This window comes from Capra hircus, chromosome 15, assembly GCF_001704415.2.
Source record: "Capra hircus breed San Clemente chromosome 15, ASM170441v1, whole genome shotgun sequence".
Taxonomy (NCBI): Eukaryota; Metazoa; Chordata; class Mammalia; order Artiodactyla; family Bovidae; genus Capra; species Capra hircus.
Window position 1 is genome coordinate 71,533,780 of NC_030822.1, and position 19,357 is coordinate 71,553,136.

Consider the following 19,357-nt stretch of genomic DNA (forward strand, 5'->3'; position numbering starts at 1 on the left):
CATGCACACATGCACAAGAAGATAAATAAGAACATCAATTGCAATGTATTTCAGAATATAATTTTTTAAAAAAAAAGGAAACAATGACAAGAACTTGGAGCAATGGGAAGGGAGGCTGTTTTGAAACGGTATGTAAAGGGAGAATGGGGTCTTCAAGTTTTTGTTTGATTATGTTGTTGTTGGTCCTTTATTCTTTGCAGTACTTTGTGTCATCATGAGGAAAAGATTATCTATACCATTCTGGGAATTGTGTCTAGTAAAGATGTTGTTTGTACAGTAGTCACCAACTAAGAAAACAATTGGAGATTCACTAACCACAGGTAGTCACTTATTCACTCCTTCCCCCCCTCCCCCCGCCAATGCACAAACTCCTAGAAATTCTTTATTATAATCTGAGGAATTTTCTGACACTTTTGAGGCTTTTAGTAATAGATCTTTTCACCCTATTTATCCACCCTCTTTATGGAAACAACAAAAACAAAAGTCCAGCTTTCCCCAATACACATTGTTAACAAAAGCTGAAACTCCACTAAAGGACAATGAGACCACAGAACAAAATAGCATGACATTTGGGAAGAAGACATTTAAAATATACACGCTTGTATTAGACAAGAACAAGTAGAAAAGTTAGATGAAGCAAGAAAACCATTTTTAATGACATTGAAGAACTGTTTAATCCATGAGGACATTAGGGACCTGGAGTCAAAGAAAATAACAAATGTTCTGCACTAACTTTCTACTAAGGGCATTTGCAGGTTTGTTACATAGGGCAATTTACTTCTGCTTTTCCAGGCATTAATCAGGGAAGGGGATGCTGCTTGAAGAAGAGAAGCCAGCAGAGTTTTGTGCAGTTGCTTGGCATTGAGAAAACACAATGGACATTTTGAACAGCCTTAAATACTTGGCTTCCATTCAATTTGTAAGCTTTTGAAGCTGCATGGAGCAAATAAATAACAAAATTAAGATAAAGACATCCATAAAATTGAGGAGAACTTTGTTCAGCTTATAGTGCTGAGGAACAAATATCAGAGTTCGGGACCTTATCAAGGGAGAGGTCCTGGAGAAAACGTCAAGATTTCCGTTGAAAATCATGGAAGACTGTGTCCTAGAAACAGGGTTGAGTCAGGTGTAGATTGAAACATAATATACTTCATTCTGGTTTCAAATCAACTCAGCCCAAGATAGTATTAAGGCCATAAGCTCTCAGTCTCTCTTGGAGACAAGCTTTCCACTGGCTCAAAATAATTAAATTATCTCAAAATACCAAGTATTGGTCAATATATGGATGTACAGGAACTCACACATAGCTGGTGGAAGAGTAAGTTAGTGAAGCCATTTTACAAAACTGTTGGCTTATCTCACATATCCCATGGCACAGTCATTCCATTCCTAGGAATGCTCAAGAGAAATTCTTACACAGCACGATCTGTACTAAATGGCATGTATATCAAAGGAGACTTGTACATGTCAAAAATAATATTCATAACAGCAAAAACTTGGACATGACCAAAATCCCCATCCACAGAGGAAGGAATGATAAAACTTAGATGTAGTCTCATAATACAATATAATTTAGCATTCAAAGTAAAGATCTTCACCCACAAGCAGCAATACAGATGAATATTTGCAATATGATATCAAGTAAAGAAAATGTCAAAAGATTACATACAGCATGGCATTCCTTTTTATAAAGTTTAAAAACGAATTATTATCTAGCAGATATACAAAAGAATGTATCAAAATTATATTAAAAAGAAAGAATTATTCTGTTTACATAAAATTCAAATTAAAAAAGCATTTTAAGGGTGTTCACACATAAGATAAATCTATAGAAAAAAAAAGAATGATTAACATAAAATCCATCGTTGATAGAGGAGCAGAATAAGCCATATGAAAATGGAAAGGGTCACTTAAAGAGTGTTACAAATCTAGTAACCAGTGTTCAAAGTTTAAGCCAAGTGTTACTACCTAGTTGTTTGAATAATGCTAATCTTTCTGACTGCTGTTATGTTTGTCACCACATTTTCAAATATATTAAATAATCCCTTTTTGGAGACATTTTTCACAATAGAAACAAAGGAAAAATATATAATAAGTTACAAACAATTTGACAACTCATTGGTGTCTTGCCTGAGTCTCATTTGTTCTTGTATTGCTGATCCTGTTCGTGATGCCAATCGTCTTGCTGTTCACACTGCGGGCACTGTTCGCTGAAATCATGTCAGGCAAGGCACGGGCTAAGATGCTGGAAGAAGACTCAAGGGGCTGTAGGAACTGCAGACAAGTTTATTCTCTCCTGGCTGGCACGAAAGCAATAACGCAGCCTCTATCCTGGCTGACGCAGCGGCTGTAGCAGCAGCCACAACATAACCGTAAAGGAGCCATAGCTAAACCTCATATAACGTAATCATGATGTCGCTGCAGTGTAGCCCCACTGCAGCAGCAACTAGGGCTTTCATAGTGAAGCTCAAACAGGTGTACAGCACAAAGCAGCCCGTGACTGAGTGAGTACCTCGTTACCTGCGTGCACAGTGCTGTGAGTGATCTCAGCTGTTATATAAATGTGCAAAGTCATTGTTTACAGAACATGAGGTTAGGAGTGAAAACATAGGGTGAGAAAGTCTGACTGGGTTCATCTTGTTAATTTCCCTACAATTCTCTTCCAATAGTAACAGAACTTAGAAGAATCTCATTTATGCCTACTCTTTTTTTTTTTCTCATCACATTCAGAATCCATTTCAGTTAGGTTTTAGATTCTGCTTTTCTATTACAGAAATAGCTCTTGTTCAAGTCAGGATGACATTCATACTGCAAGGTCCCGTTATATTTTTTAGTTTTTAGCTAATTAGTGCTATCAGATATATTTAATAACCCTCCCTTCTTCCTGACACTCCCTTGACCTTTGGGACACCAGTGTATTATCTCTCCTACTTCACTAGTTGCTGATTTTCAACTTTCCTTTCTATTTCACCTCATCATCCTTCTGTATAAATCCTTTTTTATAAGTTCTAAAGGCTCTGGATCTGAACCTATTCTCTTTCATATCAACATTCATTTCCTAGATATTCTCATCCAGATGCCCAGTTTGAAGGCTAACAAATTTGTATCTGCATATCTGCATTACTAAACTCAGCTCTGAAATTTTTGCATGTTGATTGGCTGCTCATCATCATGCTTGTATTGTCTGATAGACATCTCAAAATTATTTATCAAAACTCAAGCTCTATTTTTGTCCCTAAATAGCAAAGACACACAGAAATCCAGGTTTTCATCTAGTCTTTTCCATTTTAAGAATCACAACTTCTCATTTTCACTGATGCTCAAGTCTAAAACTATGTGATTATCCCTGTCTACTTCTTTCATACACACGCTATGAGAAACGCACACTTGTATAATGAAAACTCTTCTTACACTTTCAATATATTTCCATAATTCAACCATTTCTCTTCATCTCAGCTATTTTCACTGCGTTGCACTTACATTCATCTTTTATAGTGTATTTCCGTAGCCTCCTTATCAGTCTTTTCTTCAACATTTATCTTATCTGTGATAGACAGAATAATGCCCCCAAATATGTCCACATTGCAGACACCAAAACTTATTAATGTTTTAGTAATAAGGAAAGAAAAGTTAAGATAGCAGATAAAAATTTTTTGCTAATCAGCTGACTTTAACAACATGAATAATCACAAGAGTCCTTGAAAATAGAAGAAAGTAGAAGAGAAAACTAGGAAGATGTAAGAAGGACTTTCCCTAAAGTTAATAATGTGAAAATGGAAGAAAAGACCATGAGACAAGAAAAGTCAGTAGCATCAAGAAGCTGAAAAAGGCAAGGAAGCTAAATGAATTTCTCAATAGAGCTTCCAGGAGAGAATATACCTATCAGGACCTTGATCTTAGCCCAGTGAGGTAGGTGTCCAACTCCTTATTTTCAAAACTATGAAATAATAAATATTTTGGGTTTTAAACTACCAAGCTTTTGATAATTTCTTATAGAATTCATAGAAAACTAATACAGAATTCTATAATTTCCTGTCAACATTGTAATTAAATATTTTCAAAAATAGAAAAGAAAACACCAGTCATTTCCCTGTTAAAATTTTTCCCAAGACTCTACAGCTTTTCAAAACTTAAGAAGTTAATTCCTCAAGATGTTCTCTAAGTCCTTACATAATCTGAACCCTTCAGTTCAGTTCAGTTCAGTCACTCAGTCGTGTCCGACTCTTTGCGACCCCATGAATCACAGCAAGCCAGGCCTCCCTGTCCATCACCAACTCCCCAACTGCACTTAGACTGAGGTCCATCGAGTCAGTGATGCCATCCAGCCGTCTAATCCTCTGTCATCCCCTTCTCCTCCTGCTCCCAATCCCTCCCAGCATCAGAGTGTTTTCCAATGAGTCAACTCTTCACATGAGGTAGTCAGAGTACTGGAGTTTCAGCTTTAGCATCGTTCCCTCCAAAGAAATCCCAGGGGTTATCTCCTTCAGAATGGACTGGTTGGATCTCCCTGCAGTCCCAGGGACTCTCAAGAATCTTCTCCAACACCACAGTTCGAAAGCATCAAATCTTTGGAGCTCAACTTTCTTCACAGTTCAGCTCTCACATCCATACATGACCACAGGAAAAACCATAGCTTTCACTAGACTGACCTTTGTTGCCAAAGTAAGGTCTCTGCTTTTCAATATGCTCTCTAGGTTGGTCATATCTTTTCTTCCAAGGAGTAAGCATCTTTCAATTTCATGGCTGCAGTCACCATCTGCAGTGGTTTTGGAGCCCCAAAAAAGTAAAGTCTGACACTGTTTCCACTGTTTCCCCGTCTATTTCCCATGAAGTAATGGGACCAGATGCCATGATCTTCGTTTTCTGAATGTTGAGCTTTAAGCCAACTTTTTGGCTCTCCTCTTTCACTTTCATCAAGAGGCTTTTTAGTTCCTCTTCACTTTCTGCCATAAGGGTGGTGTCATCTGCATATCTGAGGTTATTGATATTTCTCCCGTCAATCTTGATTCCAGGTTGTGCTTCTTCCAGTCCAGCATTTCTCATGATGTACTCTGCGTAGAAGTTAAATAAGCAGGGTGACAATATATAGCCTTGATGTACTCCTTTTCCTATTTGGAACCAGTCTGTGGTTCCATGTCCAGTTCTAACTGTTGCTTCCTGACCTGTATATAGGTTTATCAAGAGGCAGTTCGGGTGGTCTGGTATTCCCATCTCTTTCAGAATTTTCCACGGTTTATTATGATCCACACTGTCAAATGCTTTGGCATAGTCAATAAAGAAGATATAGATGTTTTTCTGAAACTCTCTTGCTTTTTCCGTGATCCAGCAGATGTTGGCAGTTTAATCTCTGGTTCCTCTGCGTTTCCTAAAACTAGCTTGAACATCTGGACGTTCACGATTCACGCATTGCTGATGCCTGGCTTGGGGATTTTGACCATTACTTTACTAGAGTGTAAGATGAGGGCAATTGTGTGGTAGTTTGAGTGTTCTTTTGCAGTGCCTTTCTTTGGGATTGAAGTGAAAACTGCCCTTTCCCAGTCTTGTGGCCACTGATAAGTTTTCCAAATTTGCTGGCATATTGAGTGCAACACTTTCACAGCATCATCTTTCAGGATTTGAAACAGCTCAACTGGAATTCCATCACCTCCACTAGCTTTGTTCATAGTGATGCTTTCTAAGACCCACTTGACTTCACATTCCAGGATCTGTCTCTAGGTGAGTGATCAGACCATCGTGATAATCTTGGTCGTGAAGATCTTTTTTGTATAGTTCTTCTCTGTATTCTTGCCACCTCTTCTTAATATCCTCTGCTTCTGTTAAGTCCATACCATTTCTGACCTTTATCGAGCCCATCTTTGCATGAAATGTTCCCTTGGTATCTCTAGCTTTCTTGAAGAAATCTGTAGTCTTTCTCATTCTGATGTCTCTTCTATTTCTTTGCATTGATCGCTGAAGAAGACTTTCTTATCTCATCTTGTTCTTATTTGGAACTCTACGTTCAGATGCTTGTATCTTTCCTTTTATCCTTTGCCTTTCACCTCTATTCTTTTCACAGCTATTTGTAAGGCCTCCTCAGACAGCCATTTTGCTTTTTTGCATTTATTTCCTATGGGGATGATCTTGATCCCTGTCTCCTGTACAATGTCATGAACCTCATACCATAGTGCATCAGGCACTCTATCTATCAGATCTAGGCCCTTAAATCTATTTCTCACTTCCACTGTATAATCATAATGGATTTGATTTAGGTCTTACCTGAATGGTCTAGTGGTTTTCCCAACTTTCTTCAATTTGAGTCTGAATTTGGCAATAAGGAGTTCATGATCTGAGCCACAGTCAGCTCCTGGTCTTGTTTCTATTGACTGTATAGAGCTTCTCCATATTTGGCAGCAAAGAATATAATTAATCTGATTTCAGTGTTGACCATCTGGTGATGTCCATGTGTAGAGTCTTCTCTTGTGTTGTTGGAAGTGGGTGTTTGCTGTGACCAGCGCATTTTCTTAGCAAAACTCTGTTAGTCTTTGCCCTGCTCCATTACACATTCCAAGGCCAAATTTGCCTGTTACTTGACTTCCTATTTTTGCATTGCAGTCCCCTATTATGGAAAGGACATCTTTTTGGGGTGTTAGTTCTAAAAGGTCTTGTAGGTCTTCATAGAACCATTCAACTTCAGCTTCTTCAGTGTTACTGGTTGGGACATAGACTTGGATTACTGTGATATGGAATGGTTTGCCTTGGAAACGAACAGAGATCATTCTGTCATTTTTGAGACTGGATCCAAGTACTGCATTTCGGACTCTTTTGTTGACCATGATGGCTATTCCATTTCTTCTAAGGAATTCTTGCCCGCAGTAGTAGATATAATGGTCATCTGAGTTAAATTCACCCATTTCAGTACATTTTAGTTCGCTGATTCCTACAATGTTGACGTTCACTCTTGCCATCTCCTGTTTGACCACTTCCAATTTGCCTTGATTCATGGACCTGACATTCCAGGTTCCTATGCAATATTGCTCTTTACAGCATTGGATCTTGCTTCTATCACCAGTCACATCCACAACTGGGTGTTGTTTTTGCTTTGGCTCCATCCCTTCGTTCTTTCTTATTTCTCCACTGATCTCTAGTAGAGTGTTGGGCACCTACAAACCTGGGGAGTTGCTCTTTCAGTATCCTATCATTTTGCCTTTTCATACCCCCTTTTCATGGGGTTCTCAAGGCAAGACTACTGAAGTGGTTTACCATTCCCTTCTCCAGTGGACCACATTCTGTCAGACCTGTCCACCATGACCTGCCCATCTTAGGTAGCCCCACAGGGCATGGCTTAGTTTCACTGAGTTAGAGAAGGCTGTGATCTTAGTGTGATTAGATTGACTAGTTTTCTGTGATTATGGTTTCATCGTGTCTGCCCTCTTGCAACACCTACCATCTTACTTGTGTTTCTCTTACCTTGGGTGTGGGGTATCTCTTCACGGCTGCTCCAGCAAAGCATAGCCGCTGCTCCTTACCTTGGATGAGAGGTATCTCCTCACCGCCACCCCTCCCGAACTTGAACTTGAAATAGCTACTCTAGGCCATCTGGCACCCGGGCAGCCACCACTCCTTGGACGTGGGGTCGCTCCTCCTGGTCACCACCCCTGGCCTCAGGTGGGGGTATCTTCTCTGGGCTGCTCCTGTTATTGATTTAAACATGACTATTGTAGTCTTCACATGACTATTGGAATGTGAAACATCTGTGTTTTCCTTTGTTTTAATTAGATGTTCTATATTTTTGCTAGTGGTAAAGAATCCACTTGCCAAGGCAGGAGACCCAACAGATGTGGGTTCAGTCCTTGAGCTGGGAAGGTCTCCTTCCCGAAGGAAATGGCAACCCACTCTAGTCTTCTTGTCCAGAGAATCCAGTGGAAGAGGAGCCTGGCAGCCTACAGTCCACAGTGTTGCAAAGAGTTGGACATGACTGAAAGCAACTTAGCATGCGTATTTTAATAAAAATAATGCAACTTAAAGTGACTCATTCAACGTCTTCTATTTCCTATATTTCATATTTCAAAGTTATATTTCATTTTATGAAACTGATGATGACATCATCAACAAACACAAACTTTTAAAATTACAAAATCTGAGTAAAACATATAATAAAATTTTCAAAGAAAATTATGCCTCAGAACATAAAACGGTGGACTCTCTGCTGACTACAACTGAAAGAACCATGCAGGGAATGAACTATATTTTCATAACCTTTCATGATTTCCTTTTCAATATAGTTTGTTACCTATGCACATACTGATTATATTTCTCCTTTTCAAGTGACACATTCAGCATAACTTTAATGTTTAATTATATTTAGTGTCTCTGTTGTCATTTTGAAAAATATGATTCATTTAAATGAGGTTTTAGTAAATAATTATTAAAAAGTTGTCACTAAAATCTTCCTCTAGAATTGCTTATAAAGGCTCAGCTTGCCTTTGGTGTTATCTTGTGTTCCTTTTGAAGAAAATATTTAAACTGACAACAGCAATATGGCTTAAGAAATTGTAGACTTAAATCATTAATGGCTAAGTTTTAAAGTACATAGATATCAGGCTCCAGGCAAAAGGTGAGGAAATTCTAATGAAATTTTGTCTTTTAGGTCACTACTTTGAATTTCGTGCAGTTTAGTAGTCTTGGTAAGACAGTTCCATCAAAAAATTGAGAAATATGAGACTGGTCATATACTGACAGCAATGGAGATGAATGAGAACTTTATGAGAAAGATCATCTGTGAGATAGAGCATGAAGGGGCCCAAATTTGTGAAACTATACATATGTTTGATCTATCTGTAAATACAGGATATGGTAAACCTGATTACATGTAATTATGGAAAGAAAAAGGGAAAATGTGCCAATTCTACACTGCAATTTAAAAAATTAAGTTTAGAGATATGTTAAGGCAACAGAACAAACTTTAGAAACAGAAAGAATCAACATTGGAATTCTTAAAATTCATAAGTGAATGTTAAAAATGGCACTTCCTAAGTCCTTGAGCTGGAGAAAAGTTAAAAAGAAGAAGAAGAAGAAGAAGAAGAAGAAGAAGAAGAAGAAGAAGAAGAAGAAGAAGAAGAAGAAGAAGAAGAAGAAGAAGAAGAAGAAGAAGAAGAAAGAGAAAAGAAGAAAGAACATTTGCTTTCCATGTCATTCAAATGCTCCCCCCTCATGCTGAAATATATGATGGAAAGAGTCATATTCATGCATATCTATCCACGTAAACATATTGGTGATCAACAGAGATTTCAAACATATTTCCAAAAGAGTTAAAACTAATTATTTATTAGTGATTTCCCATGCTATGTTTAACTGAATTTAAAGCATTCTATTAACCACATGTGATACACTAAGATAAATTTTGTTGTTGTTGTTCAATTGCTAAGCTGTGTCCAAATTGTTGTAGCCCCAGGAGCTGCAGCACCCCAGGCTTCCCCATCATTCTCTATCTCCTGGATTTTCCTCAAACTCATGGCCATCCAACTATCTCATTCTCTGTTGCCCCCTTCTCCTTCTGCCTTCAATCTTTCCCAGTATCAGGGCCTTTTCCTATGAGTTGGTTCTTTGCATCAGGTGGTCTAAGTTATTGGAGTTTCAGCATCAGTCCTTCCAATGAATATTCAGGGTTTTTTTTTTTTTTGTTTTTTTGTTTTTTTTTAGGATTGACTGGTTTGATCTCCTTGCTGTCGAAGGGGCTCTCAAGAGTCTTCTGCAACACCATAATTTGAAAGCATCAATTTTTTGGTGCTCAGCCTTCTTTATGGTCCAATTCTCACATCTGCACTTGACTATTGGAAAAAATATGGCTTTGACTTTAGTCAGCAAAGTGTTATCTTTGCTTCTTAATATGCTGTCTAGGTTTGTCAGAGGTTTACTTCCAATGATAAAATGTCTTAATTTCATGGTTGCAGTCACCATTCACTGTGCTTTGGAGCCCAAGAAGATACAATCTGTCACTCTTTCCATTTTTTCTCCATTTATTTGCCATAAACTGATGTGACTGAATGCCATGATCTTAGTTTTTTGAACGTTGAGTTTAAGCCAGCTTTTTCACTCTCCTCTTTCACCCTCATCAAGAGGCTCTTTTACTTCCTCTTCATTTTCTGCCATTAGAGTTGTGTCATCTACACAATTGAGGCGGTTGATATTTCTCCCAGAAATCTTGATTCCAGCTTGTGAGTCACTCAGCTGAGAATTTCACATGATATCCTCTGCATATAAGTTAAATAAGCCACCCAAGATGGATGGGTCATTGTGTAGAGTTCTGATAAAATGTGGTTCACCGGAGAAGGGAGAGCAAATCACTTCATTATTCTTGCCTCAAGAACACCATGAACAGTATGAAAAGATAAATCTTAGATTGAAACTAATTCTGTGTCTTATCTGTGGTTTATTAACAATGTGTTACTCAAGATCTCAACAATTTCTTATGAGATGTTACAGCTCTGGCACAAGTAGCCAGTGTGGAAAAAATAAATTCACCTATATTTAAAGGAAAAGGGATGGGCTGTGTATTAACATAACCATCAGTTCAGTTCAATCGCTCAGTTGTGTCCGACTGTGACCCCATGAATCACAGTACGCCAGGCCTCCCTGTCCATCACCAACTCCCGGACTTCACTCAGACTCACGTCCATTGAGTCAATGATGCCATCCAGCCATCTCATCCTCAGTCGTCCCCTTCTCCTCCTGCCCCCAATCCCTCCCAGCATCAGAGTCTTTTCCAATGAGTCAACTCTTCGCATGAAGTGGCCAAAATACTGGAGTTTCAGCTTCAGCATCATTCCTCCCATAGTCAGTTTTAATTGTTCCTCAAAATTGAAAGACACTGGCAGTCATGAGCATTCAGTTTTGGTGTTCAAACACTGTTGTTGTTTTCTTGTTCTTGTTGTTTTCAACTAAAATCCATATTAGTTGAATATCAACTTATTATGAACTCTAGTAAAAAAATTAATATCAATGTTCAAATAGGTGTAGTGCCAGGAGTTTTACTTAGGAATAAGTGAAATTTTGTTTGAACTCAAGTTTCTGATCAGCTTCATGTATGTGGAGGACTCTGGACTTTGATGAAACGTGATGGGTTTGACAGAGTTTTCAAGTTATCAGTGTACCTATAGGCAATTTAAATTCCTTGAGCAAAACATTTGCTGTTTTCAAGTGAGTATAGTATTACATTTATTACATGTTACTATCATAGGTGACAGTTTTATATGTAGCACATAAGTGCTACATAAATGTACTATTTTGTAGAATAATTAATCCAATATTTGGAAGAAATTGCAGTTTTTCTAGTGCATCATTTCATAGGTCAAAGTATAAAATTTGATCTGATGATCATCTCAGAAAAGGCAATTGCAAGTGAATCACATAGAAAGCGGTTAGGGAGAAACTAACTACAGTGTAGAATATCAAGTCACTTAGGTTAAACTAAATAGATTGTAAATTTGGAAGCTTGAGTTTGTCAACCTGAGAAGGCTAGGAAATATACATATACTATAAGGACCAGTCTTCGTTTTTATCATCTCTGTTAGTATTTTAATAAAGACTCCAGAAAGCTCTTAGTAATTAAGCTTACCTAATATTTCTGAATTTATATATTTTTTAACCTAGACTAAATTTATTTGTGCATGTAGCTCTGTTGTTTGCATTTTTGGCATAGTGATAATGAATACATACATATATGTGTGATTGTGTATGTTTGTGTGTCATACACACATACTCACACATGCCTACCTGTTTGTGAATCTTTATAATTTAAGAAACATTATGATATTTTGTCACACATGTGTGTTTTGAGAACCTTCAAGTATAATGAGTGGTATCACTCATCTTTGTTGTGTAAGCAAAGTGAATCTCAAGAAATCAAATCTCAAAAATATACTCTCACTATTCATAAGGTAGTCAAGCAATTTAAAAATACTTACACTGCCTCACAAGGTTCTTCATTATCCTGCCCATGTTATTAGTCCTATTTCAATACTACTATCTCTTTCACTTCTGTAAGATTCAGACAATCAATCCCTCTTTTTCAAATAGTCATTGAGAGAGCAGTTTGGAATGAACTTGTTGGGGTAGGAAGGAGTCAGGTAAATTGTATGGGATGATTCATCTTGGTCTAGTTGACATCTGTCCATCTTCATCACTGAGCTCAGCTCCATACCTAATTCAAGCAATGAATTTTTTCTTCAGGAATGTCCCTCTCTAGAGCAAGTCTTGGCCAGATTATTTTGTTAAATATGTTATTCCTTTCCAGTACCTCTCTCAATTTTAAATTATACACTCATTTCTGTGACCATTTATATTATCTATTATCTATCTATTTCCTTTCAGTTCAGTCTCTCAGTCATGTCTGACTATTTGCAGCCACATGAATTGCAGGACGGCAGGCCTCCCTGTCCCTCACCAACTCCCGGAGTTCACTCAGACTCGCATCCACTGAGTTGGTGATGCCATACAGCAATCTCATCCTCTGTTGTCCCCTTCTCCTCCTGCCCACAATTCCTCCCAGCCTTAGAGTCTTTTCCAATGAGTCAACACTTTGCATGAGGTGGCCAAAGTACTGAAGTTTCAGCTTTAGCATCATTCCTTCCAAAGAACACCCAGGGCTGATCTCCTTTAGAATGGACTGGCTGGATCTCCTTGCAGTCCAAGGGACTCTCAAGAGTCTTCTCCAACACCACAGTTCAAAAGCATCAATTCTTCAGTGCTCAGCCTTCTTCACAGTCCAACTCTCACATCCATACATGACCACTGGAAAAAACATAGCCTTGATTAGATGGACCTTTTTTTTTTGCAAAAAGTGTCTCTACTTTTAAATATGCTATCAAGGGTTGTCATAACTTTCCTTCCAAGGAGTAAGCGTCTTTTAATATAATGGCTGCAAACATCATCTGCAGTGATTTTGGAGCCCCCCAAAAATAAAGTCTGACACTGTTTCCACTGTTTTCCAAACTATTTCCCACGAAGTGATGGGACCAGAGGCCATGATCTTAGTTTTCTGAACGTTGATCTTTAAGCCAGCTTTTTCACTCTCCTCTGTCACTTTCATCAAGAGGCTTTTCAGTTCCTCTCCACTTTCTGCCAAAAGGGTGGTGTCATCTGCATATCTGAAATTATTGATATCTATCTATCTAACTGTATCCAAATTGGGAAAGGAGTACATCAAGGCTGTATATTGTCACCCTGCTTATTTAACTTATATGCAGAGTACATCATGCCACATGTTGGGCTGGATGAAGCACAAGCTGAAATCAAGATTGCTGGGGAAAATATCAATAACCTCTGACATCCAGATGATACCACCCTTATGGGAGAAAGTGAAGAAGAACTAAAGAGCCTCTTGATGAAAGTGAAAGAGGAGAGTGAAAAAGTTGGCTTAAAGTTCACAATTCAGAAACCTAAGATCATGGCATCTGGCCCCATTCCTTCATGGCAAATAAATGGGGAAACAACGGAACTAGTGACAGACTTTATTTTCTTCAGCTCCAAAATCACTGCAAATGGAGACTGCAGCCATGAAATCTAGAAAGTATATTAAAAAGCAGAAACATTATTTTACCAACAAAGATCCATCTAGTCAAGGTTATGGTTTTTCCAGTAGTCATGTACGGACGTGAGAGTTGGACCATAAAGAAGGCTGAGCGCCAAAGAATTAATGTTTTTGAACTGTGGTGTTGGAGAAGACTCAAGAGTCCCTGGAACTGTGAGGAGATCAATACAGTCAATCCTAAAGTATATCAGTCCTGAATATTCATTGGAAGGACTGATGTTGAAGCTGAGACTCCAATAATTTGATCACCTAATGTGCAGAATTGATTCCTTGGAAAAGACCCTCATCCTTGGAAAGATTGAAGATGAAAGGAGAAAGGCATGCAGAGGATGAGATTGTTGGATGGTGTCATCAACTCGATGGACATGAGTTTTAAGTCAGCTCTGAGAGTTGGTGATGGGCAGGGAAGCGGCATGATGCAGTCCATGGGGTTGCAAAGAGTCAGACATGATTGAATGACTGAACTGAACTGATCTAATTATCAGCTGTCTTTCTAATTCCACAGGGAGCTCCAGTGAGAGGAGAAAGGTCTTGTATTTTGTTCACCATTAAATCCTCCACAGGTCTAGAATGTCCTAAGACACAAAATAGGTGCCAGAAAACATCTAAACTTAGTCATTTGACTAAATCTCAGTGAACTTTGATTTCTCCAGTTCAGTTCAGTTCAGTTCAGATCAGTCCCTCAGTCGTGTCCGACTCTTATGGACATGCCAGGCCTCCCTGTCCATCACCAAATCCTGGAGTTCACTCAGACTCACGTCCATGGAGTCCGTGATGCCATCCAGGCATCTCATCCTCTGTGGTCCCCTTCTCCTCCTGCCCCCAATCCCTACCAACATCAGAGTCTTTTCCAATGAGTCAACTCTTCGCATGAGGTGGCCACAGTACTGGAGCTTCAGCTTTAGCATCATTCCTTCCAAAGAAATCCCAGGGTTGATCTCCTTCAGAATGGACTGGTTGGATCTCCTTGCAGTCCAAGGGATTCTTAAGCGTCTTCCCAACATCACAGTTCAAAAGCATAAATACTTTGGCGCTCAGCCTTCTTTACAGTCCAACTCTCACATCCATACATGACCACTGGAAAAATCATAGCCTTGACTAGATGGATCTTAGTCGGCAAAGTAATGTCTCTGCTTTTGAATATACTATCTAAGTTGGTAATAACTTTTCTTTCAAGGAGTAAGCGTCTTTTAATTTCATGGCTGCAGTCACCATCTGCAGTGATTTTAGAGCCCCCAAAAATAAAGTCTGACACTGTTTCCACTGTTTCCTCATCTATTTCCCATGAAGTGATGGGACTGGATGCCATGATATTCGTTTTCTGAATGTTGAGCTTTAAGCCATCTTTTTCACTCTCCTTTTTCACTTTCATCAAGAGGCTTCTTAGTTCCTCTTCACTTTCTGCCATAAGGGTGGTGTCATCTGCATATCTGAGCTTATTGATATTTCTCCCGGCAATTTTGATTCCAGCTTGTGTTTCTTCCAGTCCAGCATTTCTCATGATGTACTCTGCATAGAAGTTAAATCACCAGGGTGACAATATACAGCCTTGACGTACTCCTTTTCCTATTTGGAACCAGTCTGTGGTTCCATGTCCAGTTCTAACTGTTGCTTCCTGACCTGCATACAGATTTCTCAAGAGGCAGGTCAGGTGGTCTGGTATTCCCATCTCTCTCCAGATTTTCCACAGTTTATTGTGATCCACACTGTCAAAGGCTTTGGCATTGTCAATAAAGCAGAAACACATTTTTTTTTTTCTTTCTGGAACTCTCTTGCTTTTTCCATGATCCAGCAGATGTTGGCAGTTTGATCTCTGGTTCCTCTGCCTTTTCTAAAATCAGATTGAATATCAGTAAGTTCATGGTTCATGAACTGATGAAGCCTGGCTTGGAGAATTTTGAGCATTACTTTACTAGCATGTGAGATGAGTGCAATTGTGTGGTAGTTTGAGCATTCTTTGGCATTGTCTTTCTTTGGGATTGGAATGAAAACTGACGTTTTCCAATGCTGTGGCCACTGCTGAGTTTTCCAAATTTGCTGGCATATTGAGTGCAGCACTTTCACAGCATCATCTTCCAGGATTTGAAACAGCTCAATTGGAATTCCATCACCTCCACTAGCTTTGTTCGTAGTGATGCTTTCTAAGACACACTTGACTTCACATTCCAGGATGTCTGTCTCTAGATGAGTGATCACACCATCCTGATTATCTTTGTCTTGAAGATTTTTTTTTTTTTTTTGTACAGTTCTTCTGTGTATTCTTGCCACCTCTTCTTAACATCTCTGCTTCTGTTAGGTCCAGACCATTTCTATCCATTTTTGAGCCAATTTTTGCATGAAATATTCCCTTGGTATCTCTAATTTTCTTGAAGAGATCTCTAGTCTTTCCCATTCTGTAGTTGTCCTCTATTTCTTTGCATTGATTGCTGAGGAAGGCTTTCTTATCTCTTCTTGCTATTCTTTGGAACTCTGTATTCAGATGCTTGTATCTTTCCTTTTTCTCCTTTGCTTTTCACCTCTATTCTTTTCACAGCTATTTGTAAGGCCTCCTCAGACAGCCTTTTTTTTTTTTTTTTTTTTTTGCATTTCTTTTCCATAGCGATGGTCATGATCCCTGTCTCCTGTACAATGTCACGAACCTCATTCCATAGTTCATCAGGCACTCTATCTATCAGATCTAGGCCCTTAAATCTATTTCTCACTTCCACTGTATAATCATAAGGCATTTGATTTAGGTCTTATGAATGGTCTAGCGGTTTTCCCTATTTTCTTGAGTTTAAGTCTGAATTGGTAATTAGGAGTTCATTATCTGAGCCACAGTCAGCTCCTGGTCTTGTTTTTGTTGACTGTATAGAGCTTCTCCATATTTGGCTGCAAAAAATATAATCAATATGATTTTGGTGTTGACCATCTCGTGATGTCCATGTGTAGAATCTTCTCTTGTATTCTTGGAAGAGGGTGTTTGCTATGACCAGTGCATTTTCTTGGCAAAGCTCTATTCGTCTTTGCCCTGCTTCTTTCTGCATTCCACGGCCAAATTTGCCTGTTACTCCAGGTGTTTCTTGACTCCTACTTTTGCATTCCAGTCCCCTATAATGAAAAGGACATCTTTTTTGGGTGTTAGTTCTAAAAGGTCTTGTAGGTCTTCATAGAACTGTTCAAATTCAGCTTCTTCAGTGTTACTGGTTGGGGCATGGACTTGGATTACTGTGATATTGAATGGTTTGCCTTGGAAACGAACAGAGATCATTCTGTCTTTTTTGAGATTGCATCCAAGTACTGGATTTTGGACTCTTTTGTAGACCATGATGGTTACTCCATTTTTTCTGAGGGATTCCTGCCCACAGTAGTAGATATAATGGTCATCTGAGTTAAATTCACCCATTACAGTCCATTTAGTTCGCTGATTCCTAGAATATTGCTGTTCATTCGCTATCTCCTGTTTGACCACTTCCAATTTGCCTTGATTCGTAGACCTTACATTCCAGGTTCCTATGCAATATTGCTCTTTACAGCATCGGACCTTGCTTCTATCACCAGTCACACCCACAGCTCAGTATTGTTTTTGCTTTGGCTCCATCCCTTCATTCTTTCTTGAGTTATTTCTCCACTGATCTCCAGTAGCATGTTGGGCACCTCCTGACCTGGGGAGTTCCTCTTTCAGTATATTATCATTTTGCCTTTTCATTCTGTTCATTGGGTTCTCAAGGCAAGAATACTGAAGTGGTTTGCCATTCCCTTCTCCAGTGGGCCACATTCTGTCAGACCTCTCCACCATGACCCACCCATCTTGGGTTGCCCCACGGACATGGCTTAGTTTCATAGAGTTAGACAAGGCTGTGGTGCTAGTGTGATTAGATTGACTAGTTTTCTGTGAGTATGGTTTCAGTGTGTCTTCCCTCTGAGGCCCTCTTGCAACACCTACCATGTTACTTGGGTTTTTCTTACCTTGGGCATGGGTTATCTCTTCACGGCTGCTCCAGCAAAGCACAGCTGCTGCTCCTTACCTTGGTCCAAGGGTATCTCCTCACTGCCACCCTTTCTGACCTTCAAGGCATGATAGCTCCTCTAGGCCCTCCTGTGCCCGCGCAGCCACAGCTCCTCAGATGCGGGTGTCTCCTCCCGGCCACTGCCCCTGGCCTCAGATGAGGAGTAGCTCCTCTCACCATTCCTGAACCATCGCAGCCTGGCATTCTCCACCGCTGCCCCTGACCTCGGACGTGGGTAATTCCTCTTGGCCACCTCCCTTCGGGCATGGGGTCCTCCCTGCTTCTGCCCCTGACCTCGGACGTGGGGTAGCTCCTTTGTGCCACACTTAGTGCGCCGGTCGCAGCCACCCAAGCTTATTCACCAGAAAATGATATTATATCTTTTACATTTGCCAAAGGCTTTCAGAACCTGTATAATGGCAAGTTAATTAACTACTACTGTTTACTGAGTCAACAAGTAAATCCTATCTTAAAGATAGAATTAAAGATAGCATGAATATGTGCTTGAATAGACTGTTGTTAATAAAGTTAAATTATGGTGGCAATTATTTTACACTCAAATTTTCCCAACTGGATATTATGGAATTTCATATTTTACTACCTTACACAACTTTGTTCTGTAAGAGCAAAACTAGACATTTAAAGCAGATAAATAAAAGTTTTGTTACATCCCTGAAATTTTATGAATCTACATACCACCTTAAGTCCATGTAGCATTTTATATTAAATCCTTGACCCTTTATTTTTATGATTTTATGATTTATCATTTATTTATGATTTTAATTTGTCCTTACACTAGAACACCATCTTCTTTTATAAATTGAATCAGCAGCCACTGGAAATCCTTAAGCTGATGCCAAGATCCATTTACCTGAATGGTGAATCAGCAGACTCATGTTAAGCACTATAAAATATTTAAGATTAAACTTTTCCCTCTTTATGTCATTTATCTAAATCCCTTATAAGGGATTATCTGATTTAAGTTGTTGGTGCTTTTAAAAATATGTAGCAACACCACATTTTCTTAAGGTTATCTTCGTGCCCTCTCAGCTGTTTAAAGTTGATGGAGCCTCTGTGTGGATGACTATTATTTCAGAAGCAGTTTCCAAGCAGAAACAGAATATAAAGGGGTAGCAATAAGCATATTTAACCTTTTTAAAGGCCAGTGCTCCCTAGAGCATTTGAGTGTTTAAGACCCCTAGTTAGAATTAGGTATTGGTTTCCCTAGAGGAGTTTTATGATGACACAAAATAGAGTATAAATTTTATAATTCATACCCTTTTGGCTTTGACTTTTGCTGAAAATTTTCAAGATGAATCAACATAGTATGTTCACCATAATACATCCTAGCAGTTCTCTAGATAATTTTCTGGAAACATCGGCTTTAGATAGATAGTGACAATGTGAAGCAGACATGCTGGATATAATTCTTAAAAACACTATATGTCATCAATAATCCTATCTTGTTGCAATTATTGTCTTGAACCATTATTTTGAACATAACTATCTTATAATGGCCTAATACAATCAAACTCAAAAGAAATAATCTTGATATCCTAAACTATATCTTGTGTTACATGACTTTTGTATGTCTTAAACTCTTAATCTGACCCCTGGAGAAACATACATTTGAACATACATGCTTACAGAATATCTTCTTTGTACCATACACTGTGAGATACAGATACCTCTTCTGATTTTGATAATGCTCTAAAATACTTTCTTCAATGTTTTCTTCAGAGATGATGCAAATAAGCAGTTTCATTCGAGCTAATACAATCTTGTAGTATATATTAACATG